The following is a 22,064-nucleotide window of genomic DNA, read 5'->3' as shown; positions in this document are numbered from 1 at the left end:
TATGTGTATGTCTTTGTGTCTGTATTTGTCCCCCATCACAACTTGACAACTGATGTTGGTTTGTTTACATTCACATAACTTCTTAAAGCTTGAGTGAATAGGTTCCGGTCTTAAAATATTGATACTGGGATCGATTCACTCAACAAAAACTTTAGGTTTTTTTCTAAAGATTCTGCAAAGATAAATTATTTCCACCTTTGTATCATGCAAGCAATTATATTTATTCAATTTACAATAGGTTCTTTTTTTTTATTATGATACCTGTGCCAGTGGCATGTAAAAAGCACCATCCGAACGTGACCAATACCAGCGCCGCCTTCACTGGCTTCTGTGCGGGTGGCACGTAAAAAGCACCAAGGATTGTGGCCGCTGCCAGTCTCCCCTGGCACCTCTGCCGGTGGCACGTAAAAAGCACCCACTACACTCACGGAGTGGTTGGCGTTAGGAAGGGCATCCAGCTGTAGAAACATTGCCAGATCAGATTGGAGCCTGGTGCAGCCTCCTGGCTTCCCAGACCCCGGTCGAACCATCCAACCCATGCTAGCACGGAAAATGGATATTAAACGATGATGATGATGATGTATTTTAAAGCATTCCGTTACAATACTGACATGGACAAAGGCAAAACCTCTTCATAGTTACTTGTTTTGCATGCAGACGGTGGTTTAGTAAGTATATCCAGTACAATAGATCCATGGATTGCACTTAACCATTTGACTGGTTACTTTTGTGTCAGAGGTCATGCATGAACAAGGCCTCCCTGAACCTTCACAACAACAATGGAAGCAAGAAAAACAACAGCAACAGTTGTAATACTTTTCATAGTCATTCATGCTTAATGATGTTAGTATATGGAAGTATAATATCATTATATTTGCAATTAATAATTTACGACTATTATTCAGGAATACAAACCTGTTCAGGCTAAATTGCACCATTATTATGTATGAAAATTTGACCCCATGATCTAGAATAGATGGTATTTACTGAATGGTTTTATTTTTGTATTAGATAGTCTCCAACCCATATAGTGATCACATATTGATATTTTCTATTATTAAATTTTCTGTAGAAGGTAAGCATTCTGACTAGTGATAATAAAGTATTCTTATAAATGTCAAATTTCTAGATTAATTACTATATATGCTGCTTTCCTCCTGTTCTAGGAACAAAGGTCATTTTGCCTTGTGACTTTGACATTTCAAATGAAAATGGTTCCACTGTGGACAAGATCAACAGGTTTTTCTATATTCCATTTAGCAGAGTTGAACAATATTCATCCTCTGCTTGTATGTTTGATTTATAGAACAAATCAAGCGATGTGTAAAGTAGTATGAACTGATATTTTGTAATTCAAGCTGGCCTGCTGGTAGAGAGCTAGCAAGAGATGAATGGCAGCGTTTTCACTAGTTTGCCAAGTGTAAGCTTATGGATAATAACATATAATATGTAACCAATGCAACAAAAATTGCTAATGGTGCTTTTCTGTCTAGATCAATGAAATGCTATTCTGTTTCACTGAAGCTATTTAATATTTCTATAAATAGTGAGAAGACTTTGTTGCAGAAACATAAGAACATTTATTTTGACAATAAATAGAGTTAGTCAGTGAAATCATAGTAACACGTCCGTCCGCTGGTAGTCACTACATGTTGTCACATAATCCTAAGTGACAACAGCAAAATGGAATGACATATCATTGAAACTAGGGAGATATTTCCAACGGTTTGTTCCAGCTCTCAAGTACTTGTTATTTCTTTGTTTTCTCATTTATTTCACAAAGTGGAGGTGATTGGATTTATATGATTAAGTGTTACCAGTCTGTATTCTGTTACTGGTTCTATTGTGGAATGTGCGGCAAAGGCTGTTGTCTTTCGTGAGTAATAAGTCATTTTTAGATTTTTTGATTTTCACACTTATCCTTTTACTAGTTTCAGTCATTTCGAAAACTGTGACCATGCTGTAGCACTACCTTTAACGGTTTCAGTCAGTCACATCAACCCCTGCTACTTATTTCAGTGAGGTCTCTTGATTTATCAAGCTCTATCTATTGAATAGCTAAGTTAGTTTTTGATGCGACTTCATACATTTTTTTTTTCAAAATACACTCACACACACGAGCCCTCCCCCCCATATATACTTTTATTCTTTTATGTGTTTCATCCCAGTGGTTGTGGCCATGCTGGGGCACTATATTCTAAAATGTCTCTTTTCTATAATTATCAAAGGTATATCATCCTGAGAACTATTTGAGGAATTATAAGAGCAGTGTCCTTCCTTGACCTTTACTAGCCATTCCAGGCTGGTGAGAAAAAAAATATAGTTAACATTTTAAGATTGAATTTTTGTTTCTTGGTACAGATGAGAAAAATGGCGGCAGGGTTGAAATTCCAGTGGATGCAGTTCTGAGTAAGAATGATTGACTAAATGTTCCATATATGGCTTGGAAGACGAGACATAGAATGAGAGGAGAAGGGAGGAACTATTCTGATGGTGGTAGTAAGCTGGCAGAATCATTTGCAGATCAGACAAATTCTTAGTAACATTTCTTCCAGGTCTTTACGTTCTGAGTTCAAATTCCACCAAGGTCGACTCTGCCTTCCATTTTTTTTTTGTTAAGTTGATAAAATAAGTTCATTGGAATAATGCAATGCAACCTTTTTCCCTAAGATGTTAGATAGGGTGTGCTTTGAATTAATTTAGCTGCTATTTCTTATTTCTTTAATGCCCACAAGGGGCTACACACAAAGGGGACAAACAGGGACAGACAAACGGATTAAGTCGATTATATCGACCCCAGTGTGTAACTGGTATTATTTAGCCAACCCTGAAAGGATGAAAGGCAAAGTCAACCTCAGTGGAATTTGAACTCAGAACGTAGCGGCAGATGAAATATTTCTTTACTACCCACAAGGGGCTAAACACAGGACAAACAAGGAATGACAAACGGATTAAGTCGATTATATCGACCCCATTGCATAACTGATACTTAATTTATCGACCCCGAAAGGATGAAAGGCAAAGTCGACCTCGGCGAAATTTGAAGTCAGAACTTAGCAGCAGACGAAATACCGCTAAGCATTTCACCCAGCATGTTAACGTTTCTGCCAGCTCGCCACCTTAATTTAGCTGCTGTTTCTAGTAGACCGAGCAACTGCAAACAGACATCCTCATTTGCTTGAGGAGAAGTGATGGATACACTCAATGTTTTCTAGTCCAGAATATTGTATTAGAATTCAAAATTGAGACTACTATTCACTCAGATAATATGTCAGCCTATTTCCAATTCTCTTTTAGTCAATTCAATTTTGAATTTAATTTTGAAATGAATAGAAATGCTAATTCAATACGGGTATGATTTAATCCACAACATCAAAGACTCCAAATTTTTACTGTTGAGTAATGGTTCAGTTAAATGATACTCTTAGTTTTTGTACTCTAGATTTTGTACCAGTTCAACTTCCTGTTCCAATATATAATATTAAAATCTACAAAATGCATGGTCAATATAGTACGTAGACATTACAACAGAGCGAAACTATAACTTTCATGAAATAAAACAGTTTTGACGCTTTGATCATTAGTTTGGAAATGATTTCACTAGAAATAATTTATACAGAAACATAATCTTAAGGACTTCATCAATGATTGAAGGGAAAATATACTGAAATAGAATTATTTTCTGGTTATTCTATCACTAAGTTAAAAACTAACTAAATAAACAAGTAAATAAATATATAAATAAAAGATAGAAAGTGTTTGATCAAAGGATAAAATTATTGATGTAAAAACATTGATTAAATTGTTATTGAGTAATTTTAATCTGTAGTGTTTCATTGGAACTGTGTTCAGAAGATATCTGATTGAAAAGCGAGGAGCAACTTAGTAAATAATTCCACATCCATCTGGAACCAAATCCCACGTTTTGATCTACAATGTTTCCTTTTATAGTGTGTTATAATGCATACAAAGTTAGTCCAAGGTATCAATCTAAACATGCTTTAACTAGTCTGGTTTACAGGATTCTGGGGTCGTTGCTCACATCTGTTTAATTTATGCAAGAATATAAATAAAATTAAAGCAACATATGCAGCCACAATAAAATAGAAATTTGCGTTTTTTTTAATTTTTATTTTTAGCTACTTCTTAATTCTGCAGACAATACGATTTTATGTAAGCCTTATTTGAAGGAATTCAGTAACACTGGTAATATCAAAATTCTGTCACAAAACTGCTTACTAACTTGTATATATTTTCATCTGTGACAAGCTGGCAGAATTGTGGAATTCCAACCATGTTTTCTGGTTCGATACCTCAACAACTCCTTTATAGGATCCACATCCGGTTTCATCCCTAATCCTCTTTCATTTTTGACATGGCAGGGCTGCCCTCCCCCCACCTTTCAAAGGTGTCTTCAGCTATGGTGTTGAGTGTGTTTTTTTCTTTTTTCTTTGGCTTTTTGTTCTTTGGTTTCTTCGATGCAGCGTCAATGAATGTCAATGAGCAAATGGCCACTCTGCCAAATTTCCCTTTAAATACTTGCCAGTAGGCTAAAGCAGTCAGCACCAGCTAAGTGTCACATGACACAATCTAAGCTTCAACTAACCAATGGAGGGGAAGGGTGCATAGTTTGGGCCCATGTCCTCTCTACCAGGCAAAATGCTTAGTGGCATTTCATTTGTACTTTCATTCTGAGTTCAAATTCTACCCAAGCCAACTTTGCCTTTTATTTTCTCAGGGTCAATAAAGTAAGTACCAGTTGAGCACTGGGGTTGATGTAATTGACTTAACTCTACTTCTGGCTATGAGTATAAAACACAGTATCCCTCTACCAAACCATGTCAAGCCAGTGTGGCACAATAGGCTCATCAAACCTGTATGGTCTCAAGTGGGGAGAACATACTGAAGCCTTCATCCTGCAGTGGACTGAACATAAGAAATCTAATCCAGTCCAAACCAACTCAGTAGCTAGATTATATTCTTCCCTGTGCTTTACTCTACTTATTCTTAAATTTATTCAAAAAGCCAAGTCTGCCAGTAAAAACAATTAATATTGCTAAATTTAGTTAATAAATATATATTGTGTAGAAAGACAATAGTCCTGGCAATATTTCTACGGTAACTTATTTATTTCATTTGTTTGTGCTGTACAATAGTGAGATAAGGTAGAGGCCAATAAAGCATGGGCCTTGGGCACCAATTTTAAGCGGTGCCAAAATCCTGATTTATTTATTTATTTTGACTTGGTAGAGATAATTTTATGTCAACCAACTTTTTTTTGTTTTCCAAATTCTGGTGAATATGAAATCAGACTAGTGCATTAATTGACATGGAATGGATGGAAGCACTCCGTCGGTTACACGACGATGAGGGTTCCGGTTGATCCAAATCAACGGAACAGCCTGCTCGTAAAATTAACGTGTAAGTGGCTGAGCACTCCACAGACACGTGTACCCTTAACGTAGTTCTCGGGGATATTCAGCGTGACACAGAGAGTGACAAGGCCGGCCCTTTGAAATACAGGTACAACAGAAACAGGAAGTAAGAGTGAGAGAAAGTGTGGTGGTGAAAGAGTACAGCAGGAACACCACCATCCCCTGCCGGGCCTTTGGAGCTTTAGGTGTTTTCGCTCAATAAACACTCACAACGCCCAGTCTGGGAATCGAAACCGCGATCCTACGACCGCGAGTCCGCTGCCCTACTCACTGGGCCATTGCGCCTCCACAATTAATTGACATACAAACAATTAATTAACTTATACACAGTCAATCATATTTATTTTGACTTGGTAGAGATAATTTTATGTCAACCAACTTTTTTTTGTTTTCCAAATTCTGGTGAATATGAAATCAAACTAGTGCATTAATTGACATACAAACAATTAATTAACTTATACACATTCAGCCACATGCACACATGCTCATGCATGTACATATACATACATGTACACAGACATACATTCTTTGTATTTGTTTCAGTCATTTGACTGCGGCTTTACTAGAGCACCTCCTTTAATTGAACAAATTGACCCGAGGACTTATTCTTTGAAAGTCTAGTATTTACCCTATCAGTCTCTTTTGCCAAACCACTAAGTTACAGGGACATAAACACACCAACATCGGTTGTCAAGCGATGGTTGAAGGACAAACACAGACACACATACAAATATATACATATATATAAATATAGCATGGAAAACGGACGCTAAACGACGATGATGATGATGATGATGATATATCATCATCATCATCATCATCGTTTACAACGGGCTTCTTTCAGTTTCCGTCTATCAAATCCACTCACAAGGCCCTGGTTGGCCTGAGACTATAGTAGAAGACACTTGCCCAAGGTGCCATGCAGTGGGACTGAACCCGGAACCATGTGGTTGGTAGGCAAGCTACTTGCCACATGGCTACTCCTGCGCCTATGTATTTGTATATTAATATCATAAAAGTAGCATTATTTTTACAAATTATAGAATGAGTACTCAACATCCACAAGAGAGAAAAATATATACAGAATGAAAAGAAAACTGAGAAAAACTGTAATCATTAATCCATCGAAGCAAAAGCTAAAAGAAAATCATGATGGCTTCAGCTCAAACTTTCTAAGTTATCATAGGAGAGAAGGGGAAAAAAAAATGTTATAACTAGTTGAGTCAGATAATTGGGTAAGAGAAAACTTCACACAGTATTTGACTTCAACTGTAAAGGTGTTGAGAATATTAATTACTTTATTGATTTTAGTTTGAAGACTAGCTTGCTGGTCAGCAGAACAAAGGATGCAACAAATCCTTGAAGTTGCAGATCAGTAGGATATCTCGTTTCTTTAGTTCTTTTAAAGATTATGTTTAATATATTTACTAAATATGTGATACTTCTCATATTGCAAGGATCATTATTTCTAATCTCATTGGGGGATATTCAGAAAAATGTTGAAAAAAAATAAAAAAAGAAAAAGAAAGAAAAAAATAGAGAAACACATGCAAATAAAGTATGAATGGTATTTAAGATATCATTGTTTGTTTTCTTTTTTTTTATTTGTTGTGTATGTTTTCTTTCTTTTGTGAGTCTTCCTCTATTCGCTTTTTCAGCCTAACATTCTGTCAAGCTGAAAAATAAAATAAGCAACTTATTTTATTTTAAATATCGGTGATGCTATCTTCAGAGCACTTGATATGTGGCTTTTAATAGCAGTAATTATTTACACTGTCCTTGTACGACCAGCATACTTACAGAGACAATAAAAAAATTACTGCATACTGCATTAGTTTTAATGGGTTTTTAATTTTGTTTTGTAGCTGTTGTTGTTTTCTATTGCCTTTTCATACAGTGAAAACACATGGCTTAGTGGTTAGGGTATTTAGCTCACAAATGTAAGGTCATGAGTTCAATTCCCGGAGATGAGTTGTGTCCTTGAGCAAGACACTTTATTTCATGTTGCTCCAGTCCACTCAGCTGTTAAAAATGAGTTGTACCTGTATTTCAAAAGGGCCAGCTTTGTCACATTCTGCATCATGCTGAAGTTCCCAGTACGTGTGTCTGTGGAGTTCTCAGCCACTTGCATGTTAATTTCATGAGCAAGCTGCTCCATTTATTGGATCAACTGGAACCCTCGTCATTGTAACCTGACGGAATGCCAGTTTTTTTTTACATACATTAAGCTTTTTCAAATTTCACTTTCACCAGATTATTATTTATATATCCAACTATTTTCCCCTGGTGAAGTTCCTTTCAATTAGTCAAGCTTTGATCAGTTAGGATCAAACCAACATCTGTTTTACAGTAGAGTTGCTCTCCATGCAATCCTGGCTATAAGGGTATTGTGAAAGGTCTGGTTGGAGGCCCAAACTTTTGAGATTTTTAACCAGGCTAAGAAAAACTGAAGGACTATTGCAATAAGTGTGTGAATCTCAGAGGGGAATATGTTGAATAAAGTCATAATTATCTGATCCTCCTGTATTTTCTTTTTATCCCAAAATCAAGAACTTTTCAGCACAACTTTGTAATATTTTGTAGATTCACATGACACATCATCTTTTTTTTCTGTTTAGTAAAACTGAAAGAAACCCGTCGTATATATGTATATAAATCAAATGGAAATTGTAGTTGTGATACCCGTGCTGGTGGCATGTAAAAAGCATCATCCAAACGTGGCCGATGCCAGTGCCACCTTGACTGGCATCTGTGCCGGTGACACGTAAAAAGCACCAACCGATCATGGCCGTTTGCCAGCCTCCTCTGGCCCCTGTGCGGTTGTGGCATGTAAAATGCACCCACTACACTCAATGAGTGGTTAGCATTAGGAAGGGCATCCAGCTGTAGAAACACTGCCAGATCAGACTGGAGCCTGGTGCAGCCTTCTGGCTTCCCAGATCCCGGACGAACCGTCTAACCCATGCTAGCATGGAAAACGGGCGTTAAACGATGATGATGATGATGATGATGATATATGTATGTGTATGTATATGTTTGTGTATCTATGTTTGTCCCCCCCCCCAACATCGCTTGGTGTGTTTACATCCCCGTAACTTAGCGGTTTGCCAAAAGAGATTGATAGAATAAATACTAAGCTTACAAAGAATAAGTCCTGGGTCGATTTGCTCGACTAAATGTGGTGCTCCAGCATGGTCGCAGTCAAATGACTGAAACAAGTAAAAAAAAAAACAGAGTAAGTGATGTACAAAGCACTGCTAACACAGAAGAACACAGTATTGGTTTGTAAAATCGTTTACTATACTTTGTAGTGTATCATGATTGCATAACAAAATACTGTGTCCTTACAGATCATTAAATTTGCATTTCAGTATCTTTAAAATCTCATTACAACAGGACATAGATAATTAATGAATTTCAGTCAAAATTATAAAGTTATGCATAAATAGAGTTGTATAAGAAAATGAAATGAAATAAAGATGTTATAAAAATATTTGTGAGAGGCCTACGGTTACTATGGTTACAGTTCCTTCCTCCAGGCATAACAAAAACAACAGAAATGACATGTATTTTTGTGTTACAATAAGGATACTTTAATCTTGGCATTTGATAATAAATATCTTGAACGATGTGAAAACTCATACAATTATGTATGCAGTCACGTCAATGGAATAATAATTCAGTTAAGTTTTAATTTCAATATTATACAATTTTGCCTTGATCAGATGGTTTATTCCAATAAGGCTGATTGGCACATTTTCAGGAGACACTAATGTTGGAAACATAATCAATGGTTAATTCAAAAGTAATTTTCTTCCCTTTTCTAATTACTGTAATGATTTACAAGATATAGAAAAAAAAAAAAAAAAGAAACCCCAAGAATGTTAAATACTTGTAAAAAAACGACCAAAAAACTGATCTATATAAGTTTAATCTATAATGCAAAGATTTTAAAATGAAGTGACAGTATATCAAAGAATTACTGTACTTCATAATTGAAATGGATTCCATGTATGGTATTCAGAAATATTTGAGTAATTCTAAATGAAATAGAAAATTATCTGGAATTGATAATTATTTCAAAATAATTCAGGTTAAAAATATAGGACAAACTATGGTGTTATGAAATATCTTCTGTATTTCTATTCCCTGCTGTATAACACATTGACTTGTGTTTCATTGATTCAGGTAACATATCAGTTTATCTATGAGGAGGGGTTCCTAGATCCTTACTCAACCCTTCACTCTTTCTGGTGATGACTGAAATGTTGTTTGTGATAGCACAAGACCCTTTTCACAGCAAACTGTTGACAATTTCAAAGGATAACTAGATAGGTAGGTAGGTAGGTGGATAGATAGATAGATAGATAGATAGATAGATAGATAGATAGATAGATGTAGATAGATAGATAGATAGATAGATAGGACTTGAACCCAGTCACTGAGAAGTGGCCAGCAGTTTTGAAGAGAAGGGACTAGTTAAAGTCATTGACCCCAGTACACGACTGATACTTTATTTTATCAACCCCCAAAAAATGAAAGGCAAAGTTGACATTGATAAAATTTGAACCCAGAATGTAGCGATTAAGAAGAAATAACACAAGGCATTTTGTTTAATGCTCTAATGCTTCTGTTATTCCACTGCCCTTGGTACTTTACTGATACTGGAATGACAAAAGACAAATTTGAACTCAGAGAGCAGAGAGTCAGTATAAATACCACAAGGTATGTTATTTCAGATTCTAATATCCCTACCAATTCAGTGGTTTACTTTGAAATTGTGCGACCACACAATTAGTTTGTAATATATGTGTCTATAACCAATACCATTGATATTAGTACCACTTTGCTATACTTTTCCTCCTCATGCAGCATGACTGTGTGGTAAGAAGTTTGCTTCCACTCACATGGTTCTGGGTTCAGTCCCACTGTGTGGCACCTTGGACAAATGTCTCCTTTGGTCTCAAGTTGACCAAAGCCTTGTGAGTAGATGTGATAACAGAAATTGAAAGAAGCCTGTCATGTATATATATATACATGACATGATATATATACTTGTTTGTGTTACTGTTATTCTCCTTGTCCTGTCTTTTACTGTTTATATTTTGTACTGTCATTACTGTCCTGTTTTTGTTACCATTTTTACCCCTCCGCAAAAAAATCTCAAATTTTATTTAATTTGATTTTCGCGGGAAGGATTGTTTCATTAAAGTCATGTATCACCTTGACCTTCGAAACGTGGAGTAGATGAAACAAAGGCGACTGAAGAAGGGGAATTTTCCTCGTTTTGTATGTCCTGTACTCTAATTTTTCGTTGTTTAAGAAAAATGTCCATTTCCTTGGTTTTGTGTTTATGTTTTCGTTTCTCATTGTGTTCGACGTTTTTTTTGGTGTCCTGTACCCATATATGCATGTATATATACATGTAGAGGTAGGTACGTACATATATGTATGTATATATGCATATGTTTTATTTATTTATTAATTTATTATATATATATATATATATATCATCATCATCATTGCTTAACATCTACAGAAATACCTACTTCAGAAGTAAGGGAAACTAATACAAATAGCCACAAAACACAAAGAAAACAAAAAACTGTTTTCAGTCTTTAAGGAAGCTGAAAAATACAAAAAAGAATTCATAGTACCTAATAACTATGGAGAAAAAGAAGAAACAACAAAAGCTATTATACAACTGAAATTGAAACTAAAACTGGAACAGCAACAGCTCATGATAAGACGATGGCAAGAAAAGCCCCTTCATGGCAAATATTGGGTTGACTAAATGCAAAAGATATAGACAAAGCAAAATCCCAAGAATCTGAGAAGCTCGGGACTCAAGCAGAGACTGAAGGATTTTTAATTGCAGCACAAAAACCAAAGCCTCCCCCGCCAGCAATTTCCAAAAATATGTAATGGAAAGAAACATAACAAATAACTGTAGAATATGTGGAGACTGAAAAGAAAACAATAAACCATATTGTCTCTAGCTGTCTAGTCCTGGCTAAGAAGGAATATATTCACAGACACGACAAAGTTGGGACCTATATATGCTGGAAGCTATGCCAACACTATAAAATAACAACAGAAAAAAGATGGTATAAGCACACGCCAGAAAAGGTCACAGAAAATGAGAAAGCAACCATACTCTGGGATATGCTAATACACGCAGATGGAGAAATTAAGGCCAATAGGCCAGATATAGTTGTCAGAGATCACCAAGAAAAAAAAAATGCTTTCTAATCGATGTTTCAATACCAACAGATGACAAAGTTTCTCTAAAAGAAACAGAGTAAATTTCAAAATACAAAGATCTGGAAATAGAGGTAACTCGAATGTGGAGCCTAAAAACAGAAACAATTCCTATCATAGTGGGCGCATTAGGTATGATAAAAAATATTCAGACAAATACATAACAAAAACACCAGGACTAACAAGTATATATAATATATAGAAAATAGCACTACTAGGCACCACACACATCCTACGTAAAATATTTTCAATACAGTAAAAATAAGAGCATCACAACAAACCACAGCACATACCCAAGGCATACATACCCAAGGCATACAGCTGTGCTCAGTAGTGCAGTGAAAGCATGTGATAAAAATAAGACTATTGAATAATAATAATAATAATAATTAAAATAATAATAATAATAATAATAATCATCATCATCATCATCATCATTTAGCGTCCGTTTTCCATGCTAGCATGGGTTGGACGGTTCAACTGGGGTCTGGGGAGCCCGAAGGCTGCACCAGGCCAGTCAGATTGGCAGTGTTTCTACACTGGATGCCCTTCCTAACGCCAACCACTCCGAGAGTGTAGTGGGTGATTTTATGTGCCACCGACACAGGTGCCAGACGAGGCTGGCGAACGGCCACGCTCGGATGGTGTTTTTATGTGCCACCGACACAGGTGCCAGACGAGGCTGGCAGACGGCCACGCTCGGATGGTGTTTTTATGTGCCACCGACACAGGTGCCAGATGAGGCTGGCAGGTGCCAGACGAGGCTGGCAGACGGCCACGCTCGGATGGTGTTTTTATGTGCCACCGACACAGGTGCCAGATGAGGCTGGCGGACGGCCACGATCGGATGGGTTTGTTACGTCCCCAAAGCACGGAGGCCAGTCTAGCGGTACTGGCTACGGCCACGTTCGGATGATTTTCTTGTGTGCCACCGGCACTGGTACCACAAAGATACAAATTGCATTTATGTTCATCTTTTGATTTGTTTTGATTTGATTTGATTTTCACTTGCCTCAACAGGTCTTCACAAGTGTCACTTGCCTCAACAGGTCTTCACAAGTGTCACAAGAAGGAAGGTATGCACAGGTGGACTGTCTACGTCGCCGGGTCTTCGGATGGTGTCTTTATGTGCCACCGACACAGGTGCTAGATGTGGCTGGCGAACGGCCACGATCGGATGGTTTTCTTGTGTGCCACCGGTACTGGAACCACAAAGATACAAATTCCATTGATGTTCATCTATTTTTGTTGGTTGATTTTCACTTGCCTCAACAGGTCTTCACAAGTGTCACGCGTGTCACACACTTGCCTCAACAGGTCTCCACAAGTGTCACACACTTGCCTCTGCCTCAACAGGTCTTCACAAAGTGTCACACACTTGCCTCTGCCTCAACAGGTCTTCACAAGTGTCATAAGAGGGAAGGTATGCACAGGTGGACTGACTACGTCGCCGGGTCTTTGGATGGTGTTTTTATGTGCCACCGACACAGGTGCCAGGTGAGGCTGGCGAACGGCCACGATCAGATGGTGTTTGTTGTGCCCACAGCACGGAGGCCAGTCGATGCGGTACCAGCTACGGCCACTTCGGATGGTTTTCTTGTGTGCCACCGGTACTGGAACCACAAAGATACAAATTCCATTGATATTCATCTATTTTGATTTGGTTTGATTTTCACTTGCCTCAACAGGTCTTCACAAGTGTCACACACTTGCCTCAACAGGTCTTCACAAGTGTCATAAGAGGGAAGGTTGCACAGGTGGACTGACTACGTCGCCGGGTCTTCGGATGGTGTCTTTATGTGCCACCGGCACAGGTGCCAGATGAGGCTGGCGAACGGCCACGATCGGATGGTGTTTGTTGTGCCCACAGCACGGAGGCCAGTCGAGTCGGCGGTACTGGTACGGCCACGTTTGGTGGTTTCTTGTGTGCCACGGCACTGGTACCACAAAGAATACAATTCCACTGATGTTCATCTATTTTGATTTGTTTTGATTTGATTTGATTTTCACTTGCCTCAACAGGTCTTCATAAGTGTCACAAGAAGGAAGGTATGCACAGGACTGACTACGTCCCAGGTCGGGCCACGGGTTATGGCTCTGACTAGTCTTGCGGGGTCTTCTCATGCACAGCATACTTCCATAGGTCTCGGTCTCTAGACATTTCCTTAGTGAGACCTAAAGTTCGAAGGTCGTGCTTCACCACCTCGTCCCAGGTTTTCCGGGTCTACCTCTTCCACAGGTTCCCTCCACTGCTAGGGTGTAGCACTTAATAATAATAATAATAAAAATATATAATAATAATAATAATTAAATAATAATAATAATAATAATAATAAAATAATAATAATAATAATAATTAAAATGAAATAATAATAATAATAATAATAATAATAAAATAATAATAATAATATAATAATAAAATAATAATAATTTCAACTTTTGACACAAGGCCAGCAATTCTAATGAGATGGGGTTAATTGATTATATCAACCCCAGTTCTTCATATACTTATTCTATCTACCCTGAAATGATGAAAAGCAAAATAGACCTCAGTGGCATTTGAACTCAGCTTATAAAGAACCAGAGGAAATGCTGCGAAGCATTTTGTGTGATGGGCAAATTATTCTGCTAACTTGCTGCCATAATAGAATAGGTGTATGGATATTGAATAAACTGAGACTCAGCCTTAAAATTATACTCTTTCCATTATATGGGGGGAAAAAAAAATAGATGGCCAAAATTCAATGCACATCAAATAACTCTGATTCACTCCTCATAAATTTTGACTAATCTTCTCCCATTTTTCTTCTCTAAGTGCTATTTGATGATAGACATAAGAATTTTTTCTAAGACAGAAAATAAACTGATGTCTGCCTTTTGTGCTCCATAGCGTTTCTTTTTATCCAAACAGCCAGACAAAGGAAACTGATATGACATTGTGTAGGTGAGAAGTGCCTGTATAATTAGCAGATGGAATTGATAGATAGTTGCATCCATCCTACACATGATTGTAGCTATTGTCTGATCGAGCCAATGGTGGTTAGCTGCCTCTATGCAGGCACTCAGTGTTCTTGAAATAACAGGCAAAGTTATTGTTAATCCTATCCTATTATCTAACAAAAAAAAATATATAGGGGCACCTTAGAGGATGTGAACTTGCTACATTATATGTGGAGAAAAGAGGGGGTGGTTATGGCTGGAACGTCTTTGATCCAGAGCTAACCTGAGCCTAGATAACAACAACACCAGCAGGAACAACAACTACAAGTGGAGACGCAATGGCCCAGTGGTTAGGGAATTGGACTCGCGGTCGGAGGATCGCGGTTTCAATTCCCAGACCGGGTGTTGTGTGTGTTTATTGAGCGAAAACACCTAAAGCTCTACGAGGCTCCGGCAGTGGGTGGTGGCGACCCCTGGTGTACTCTTTCGCCCCCAACTTTCTCTCACTCTTTCTTCCTGTTTCTTGTCCCCGACTTCCTATGCAACTGCTGAGCCTGGATGTGCATTCAGCCATCCATCGATGCTCTCGGTGTCGGGGGTTGACCTGCTTTCTCTTCTGTGGGTCTTACGAATAGCAAAGGACCACGAGGTGCGATCTTGCAAGCTCTGGGATGAAGACCGCTTCACTCAGCAAACAAACAAACAACAGCAACAACTACACCAATGCCTGCTGTCTAAAGCTCAGATGTTCTGCATTAATCATACAAACACTAACTTCAGAATTCTCTCTTTTTCCATGGCACACTAACATTTTTAGTTCTGTTAACTTTACTGAACAGAAAAGTTACTTTGCTAGCATAAGCTGAAAGTACTTTTATTCATTTATTTATTGTCTAATTAAGTATGGTGCCTTCAAGTAATATGTTGCTCAGCTGTGAGGCGAGAGCATTGTATGACTTCATGTAGGTTTTAACTAGTACACCTTAACTTCATTTATAACTGAAACTTCTAAATTTTCTATTTTCCAAAACTATTGTTTTCAATTTATATGGTTTTATTCAAATATATGCACTGTTCCTTACCTAATTTATACTCCTTCCAGCATTTTTGTTTCTTTTTCTTCTAAATTGGATTTCTTCCTAATATTTTATTATAGAATGTTACTAAGTTGAAACATGCCTAGATTCATTCCAGCTTCACCACTATGTCTTCATTCAATTTTTTCCATAATTTAGAAGAATATGAGCAAGTTCCAACAACTTGCTTGAATCTGTGATTTGGTTTTGACTATCAGAATTTTTCAGTTCATGAATGTTATTATTAATATCAAAGTAGTAATGAATGATATGATTTCTCTCTCGGTTACTTTTCAAAAAAGCCTTGTGTTAAATTAACTCTTAAATATAAATCTCCCGTTCATGTTAGAAACTAGAGATTTTGATTAAATGGTGTTAATCTCTATATATTTAAAGCTGAAGTTGTCTGTGTATGGCAGGTTTGGTAGCCTTCAACTAACACTATCTCCTCTGAGACCCTGGGGTGCAAGTTGACCAAAATTGAGAGTATGATAGAAGAAGGCTTGCTCTTCCTTCTGTAGAAAAAAAATCCAAATCAGACCATGTTAACACCAAAATTATTTACATCAAAAAGGTGCTTTCGTTCTATGAAAATCCCTATTTTTTACGATTTTTTTACTGCTGTGTTGCCATTCTTCGGTGTATTTCAACCAGAAAAATGTTCACTTAAAGAGAATAACAAGCTACATAATGCAAAAGTTTTACTTTTCAAAAATTCCAATTCTAAAGGGTCGAAACAAACCCGAGCAATGCTGGGCGATACTGCTAGTCTAGTATAAAAATCATAAAAATAAAACTATTTCATAAATTTGGGTGAAACTTGGTGACTGCTGGTGTACATTGTGAATTTGGTTTTACTTTTTGTTGATTTTTATCTGTTGTCATGTCACTGCCATGTACCCAGGTAGATTGAATACAGTTACGTTAGCTTACATGTAGATATTTTTACATGAATTTACAAGTAGAGAAACAACACAGAAAGCTGAAATATTGGAGAGAAGTGGGAAATATCTATACTGGTAGCTAATCAAATTATAAATATTATTATTTACTTCCAAATATGTATTTTTTGTATTTACAATGCACAACCTTTAGAAATTTTGGTCAAACAAACAGCATTTTAAATATAAAAATCAAATATGTATATTTTTGTATGCGCAGTCCATAACCTATATACTTTTATTGTACAAACATTTTGAGTGTGAAAGCAAACTGTTACAAGGACTTGTTTGGAAAACTTAGTTTTCAAACCTAAGTCTAAGAAGACTTAAGTTTGATTAGCAATCTTATTATATGAATAGCTCAATCACCTTGTTTGGAGAAGAAGAAATATGCAAGGAATATATGTATTATAAATCACAATTTAAAGCAATTTCTTTCATATATATATATATGTATGAATAAATAAATGGAGTTTAACGTTTAACGCAGGTGTAAATCAGATATTTTTACTTTCGACATATGTTTCGAAAATTCCACTGATACTATTCAAAAGAATAAATGGTATAAACAATGCAATCTTCTCTTCAGGAAAGTGAAAAAAAATGAAACTCGTCAATAAGACATTTTAGCAAAAAATGATGGATTTGTATAGCGATTGACTGAATGCTATTAATATTGTTTAAAAAACGTTATATGATATAACGTCATAAGTAGCTTACAGAAAGAGTAGGGATATTAATAGTGAATGTTAAATATAAAGGAAATTAAAGTATATATATATTTCATAAAATATATAGGGTAGTGAATTTTTTTTAGAAATTTCACTACCAGTGGCCTAGTGTATAAAAAGTCAATAGACAACATATTTTCCATATAGAATTAGTGTACATTTAAACACAAAAGAGGCAACCCTCAACAGGCAGCCTTACACACTAGAAGGAGCAGTCAAAACGACCAAAACCACATTTAAGAGCAATTTCAAAGGGAATGAAATATAAAAACTTTTGCCTTGGTTTTTTACAGCCATACCTCTCACAAGGCTTTGGTCGGCCTGAGGCTATAGTAGAAGGCACTTGCCCAAGGTGCCATGCTATGGGACTGAACCTGGAACCCTGTGGTTCATAAGTAAGCTACTTACCACACAGCCACTCCTACACCTATATGTAATATATAGGAAGAGCATCTGTGTCAGGAAAGGCATCCAGCTGTAAGAACCATGCCACAACAGACAACTGGAGCCTTGATAGCTCCCTGGCTGGCCAGTTCCTGTCAAGCTGTCCAACCCATGCCAGATGATGATGATATATGATACATAATATATATAAGATATATATGATAAATGATATATAATCATCATCGATGATATATGATATATATAATGTTTATACATTATGTTTATACATTATGTTTATACATTATGTTTATACATTTATAATGTATATGTAATGTTTATACATTTGATATATATATATATAATAACTACTATCAGGTAATGAACTGAGAAATGATAGATTAGTAACATATAAAATTGATTTAGTTGTATTTAAAAGAAGTAAAAAAAGGAGAGATTATTATTTAATTATTGGTCAAGATTAATGCTGTAAAAGAGTGAAAAATATTATTTTTAATTGGGTTTTATATCAAGGAAAAAAATGAGAGAATATAGAATTGTATCTCATACCATAAATAGGTCACTGAAAATATTCTCTGATGAAGTGAATATAAACATCGAGCAAAATTTAAGGCTTGTTTATGGAGCAGCATGCAGATAACGACAGCCAATAGAATGTGAAAATATTGATAAATAAGGATAATATTTTCATCTTTGAAGATTGAAAACGCATAAGGAAAACAGGTTTTGTTGTTTGCTCATTATTATTTTATAAAGTTTACCTAACATGTTTTGAAACTAGTTTTTTGCAGGAATTGAGCAGTGAAATATTTTTGTTAAAATATGTTTTTAATTAGCTAAACAACATGATTACTATGATAACAAATCTTTTTATCTTTTAGTTGTTTCAGTCGTTGGACTGTGGCCATGTTGGGGCACCACCATGATGACTTATTTGTTAGTTGAACAAATCAGTCCCTGTACTTTATTTTTAAAGTGTGGTATCTATTCTGTCAGTCTCTTGTTCCAAACTACTATGCTATAGGGATGTAAACAAACTAACACCAGTTTTTAAGTGGTGGGTAACAAAGAATTATTATTATTATTATTATTATTCAGGTCACTGCCTGGAATCGAACATAAGGCATAATGGTTAAGAGCACGGGCTACTAACTCCAAGATTCCAAGTTTGATTCCAGGCAGTGACTTGAATAATAATAATAATAATAATAATAATAATAATAATAATAATAATAATAATGATAATAATGATAATAATAATCATAATAGCATTGAAAAATACCCTAGGAATGAGAACCCAGGTTCAAAATTTCCCCAAGGCACCAGATGAAGTCTGGTGAGTACATCAACCGAAATGTTGTGTTAACAACAGACAAGATGACGACAAATATCCGTCAAATGTAAATAATGTAAACAAATTACATAATTCCTCATCTCTTAAATATAGAACTGTACTGTAATATATATATATGCTCGTATCCAAGACCTTAAAATGGTTAATGAAGCTTATGCCAATATATTTTGATGGAAATCCAAACCAGAAGATTTCCTCCATTGTCTGTAAACAATTTTATTTGAGAGTTCACAGCTTAACAACTTAATGTCACAAGGATCCAGTGAACTGGTAACATTTTAGCATCCACTTCATTGGGCAGATGAAATTCAAAACAGTGATTCTGTAAAAAAAATTTAGGCTTCAGACATAAAAATTCCTCAAATCTTTGCTGGTCATAATGCTTGGCAACATCTCATCTATTTGTATGTTCTGTGTTCAAATTCTGCTGAGGTTGACTTTGCCTTTCATCCTTTTGGGGTCGATAAATAAAGTACCAGTCAATCACTGCTGAGAACCCCTTTGGTCATGACTGACCATGAGATTGCACCTAGAAAGTTACCCTCCAAGGCACAAGTCCGGGCAAGGTTGTTTTATGGCAGACCAACAGTCGCCCATGCATACTGGCCTCCCCTCTCCACACCACTGATGTTATCCAAGGGAAAGGCAAAGGCCAATACAGCTTGGCACCAGTGGCGTCACAACTCATTTTTATGGCTGAGTGAACTGGAGCAATGTAAAATTAAGTGTCTTGCTCAAGAACACAACATGCACCCTGGTCCAGGATTCGAACTCACAACCTTACGATCGTAAGCTCGACGCTCTAACCACTGAGACATGCACCTTCACTGGTCAATCACTGGTCAATCACCAGTCAATCACTGGGATCAATCTGATTGAGTTACACCCTCCCCCAAACTTGCTGGCCTTGTGCCAAAATTTGAAACCAATACTAGATATTAATTGAACACTGGGTTCTGTGTAATCAACTTATCCCACCCCTTAAAATTACTGGCCTTGTGCCAAAATCTGAAATCAATATTGGATGTGATGGTGGCATGTAAAAAGCACCATTCAAGCATTGGGTCTCACAGAGGCAGTGACAGGTGGACGCGACCTTTGGCAATATATTGTGTTTTTAAAAACCTGTGAAGCCAAGTGAGATCATAGTTGTGGCCGATGCCAGTGTCACATCAATTGCATCTCTTGGAGTGGTTCATGTTAGGAAGGGCATCCAGCCAGAGAAACCACGCCAAATCAGATTGGATACCTGGTGCAACTCCCTGGCTTACCAGTTTTCATTCAGTCAAACGGTCAATCTGTCCAACTCATGCCTGCATGGAAAACAGACTCTTACTCTTTACTCTCTCTTTTACTCTTTTACTTGTTTCAGTCATTTGACTGCGGCCATGCTGGAGCACCACCTTTTAGTACTTATTCTATCGGTCTCTTTTTGCCGAACCGCTAAGTGACGGGGACCTAAATACACCAGCATCGGTTGTCAAGCAATGCTAGGGGAACAAACACAGACACACAAACACACGCATACATATATATATACATATATACGACAGGCTTCTTTCAGTTTCTGTCTACCAAATCCACTCACAAGGCATTGGTCGGCCCGGGGCTATAGCAGAAGACACTTGCCCAAGATGCCACGCAGTGGGACTGAACCCGCAACCGTGTGGTTGGTTAGCAAGCTACTTACCACACAGCCACTCCTGCGCCTATATTAAATGATGATGATGATAATGATGATTATATTAGCCTACCAAATTAATTATAAAATATTTCTTTATTCAATGCTTTCATCCTTTCAATTTCAAATTCTGCCAAGGTCAACTTTGCTTTTCATCCTTTTTCCTTGGGCCGATAAATTAAGTACCAGTTGAGTACAGGTGTTGATGTAATCAATGAACCCCTGTCTTTGAACTTGCTAGCCTTGTGCCAAAATCTGAAGCCATTATCTTTCATTTTTAGCTTTTCATTTTTGAACACTTTTGTTACTTCATAGTGTGAGAGAAGCATTGTTGACAGGTACCATTATCATACTACAGAAATATATAAGACAATACCCATAGCCTTAAGACTGAACATAATGTAGAATAGTAGAACAGTACCTGTCTCACTATCTCCTCTACTATACTCGTTAAACTAGCAGATACCGATGCACCACATTTTGGCAGAGATGCGGCCTGGTGGGAGATCATGGTTCTTGTACCCTTGTAATGCTTTGATATTTTGTGCTACTACAGTGTTTTCCTTCAATTGAACACATGCTGATATAACTAATAGTAAATTATACAGAATACTTACAAGCAACAAGATTTTATGATAACAATGAATGAATAATAAAATGTATTGGCATGGTTGTGTAGGTGAACAGTTTGCTCCTCAACCACATGGTTTCAGGTTCATTCCCACTGCATGGCATCTTGGGCAAGCGTCTTCTGCTATCTGTTATAGCCCCAGGCCAACCAAAGTTTTGTAAGTAGATTTGGTAGATTGAAACTGAAAAAAAACTATAGTACACACACACTCTCTCTCTCTCTCTCTCTCTCTCTCACACACACACACACATGAGGGGATGCTGAAAAGTTCCTGGCTTTGAGTAAAAGAAAATGCAGTAGAATCAGTTAATTATGATTTTATTCAATATATTCCTCTCTCAGATTCACACACTTATTGCAATGGTCCTTCTGCTTTTTTAAGCCCCATAAAAGAACTCAGAATGTTGGGCCTCTAACCAGGCCTTTCACAATACCCTTAAAGCCAGAAACTTTGGTAGATATGCTGTAAAGCTAAGTGCTTTATGGACATGAGACCCAAGGTAATCCCATACATTTTTATGTATTCTAACTTCTTTCAGTTTCCATCTATCAAATGCTCTCAGAAGGCTTTGGCTGTCCTGAGGCTATAGTAGAAGACACTGGCTCTAGGTG

The 22,064-nt window shown here is 36.9% G+C and overlaps 1 long non-coding RNA gene across 2 annotated transcripts; it reads left to right on the top strand.

Moving 5' to 3' along the window:
• Positions 1-393: 393 nt before the first annotated feature.
• LOC118762246 lies at positions 394-20,430 on the top strand. Of its 2 annotated transcripts, none has more exons than XR_004998000.1 (3): positions 394-440; positions 5,161-5,165; positions 20,345-20,430. It is a non-coding gene; the product is annotated as an uncharacterized LOC118762246 (long non-coding RNA). The 2 variants fall into 2 exon arrangements; XR_004997999.1 differs by lacking the exon at positions 5,161-5,165 and adding an exon at positions 14,345-14,349 and having other exon boundaries at positions 402-440.
• The last annotated feature ends 1,634 nt before the right edge of the window (positions 20,431-22,064 follow it).

This window comes from Octopus sinensis, linkage group LG2 (genome assembly GCF_006345805.1).
Source record: "Octopus sinensis linkage group LG2, ASM634580v1, whole genome shotgun sequence".
Lineage (NCBI taxonomy): Eukaryota > Metazoa > Mollusca > Cephalopoda > Octopoda > Octopodidae > Octopus > Octopus sinensis.
This window is presented reverse-complemented; position numbering and strand designations above follow the sequence as displayed.